The following is a 1,037-nucleotide window of genomic DNA, read 5'->3' as shown; positions in this document are numbered from 1 at the left end:
CTCCCAAGGTGCTAGGGAAGATTGTTGGTTTCTGTCTTCTCCAGCTCTGTGGGCTCGAGTTTCGTGGGACTTTGGACTTTTATATTTGGTGACCAGTGCTCTCCGCTTCTGTTTTGATTCCCCTTGACCTCTCTCTCTACTATGCATTTTCCTTTTTATCAGGTGTATAAAGTTAAATACTGTGTATTTATCACTTACAAGAACAGGAACTTTAAAAAAGATGAGCTTTCGGTTGTTTCCCACAAGTGATCAAGCTTCTCTGTAAACTTGAAATAAACAGACCGCAAAATGGTGCAAAGCCCAGGCCTCTTGGGGTTCTTTGGCTCGTAGCTGTTCCTTTGCAGTGTTTGTGTTTATACTGGTTCTCCTTCCCTTAGGCTGACAGAATATTAGTTGCTCATGCAGCTGGCTGGCGGACCCCTCTATGTAGGCATGTCCTAGGGTGTCATCGCTCAGCGTGATTCTGACACCGGACACACCCACAGTTCTTGGAAGCAGGGCAGGGTCCCGTGTAAACTGTTCCCAGGTGAGCCAACCACCCAAAGGTTGGAAGGTAGGACTCTGTGAGGTCAGATAGGTGAGCAGCTGGGAGTGATTTTCATCACACGAGACATGTCCCATGGCCAGACATTGTTTGAACGGGCTTTGAACGTCACTCTTTGTCACCAGGGGGACAGGAAGCAAAATCTGCAAAGTCCCAAATCCATGCTGCAGAAATAACGGATGTGGTCCACATGCCCGTCATCCCAGTACTTGGGAAGTGGAGGCGGGAGGATTCCAAGTTCAAGGCCATTCTGGGCTGCATGGTGAGCTGCTACCTAAAAGGAACAGAGACTAAGAGCCCAGAGAAGATTCCCGTCCAGAAATGCTACTCGGGCTGTGGAGCAGCCTGTTCCCAGGGTTCGTCACTGCAGGCTTTGGGGGCTTCGGGGAGTCCTAGCAGCCCACGCATGCGTGTGAGAGTCAGGGATCACTGGGCAGTGGTGGCGCACGCCTTTAATCCCAGCACTTGGGAGGCAGAGGCAGGTGGATTTCTG

Source organism: Mastomys coucha, unplaced genomic scaffold (genome assembly GCF_008632895.1).
Source record: "Mastomys coucha isolate ucsf_1 unplaced genomic scaffold, UCSF_Mcou_1 pScaffold22, whole genome shotgun sequence".
In the NCBI taxonomy this organism is placed as follows: Eukaryota; Metazoa; Chordata; class Mammalia; order Rodentia; family Muridae; genus Mastomys; species Mastomys coucha.
The sequence above is the reverse complement of the archived record's forward strand: the minus strand, read 5'-3'. Positions refer to the sequence as shown.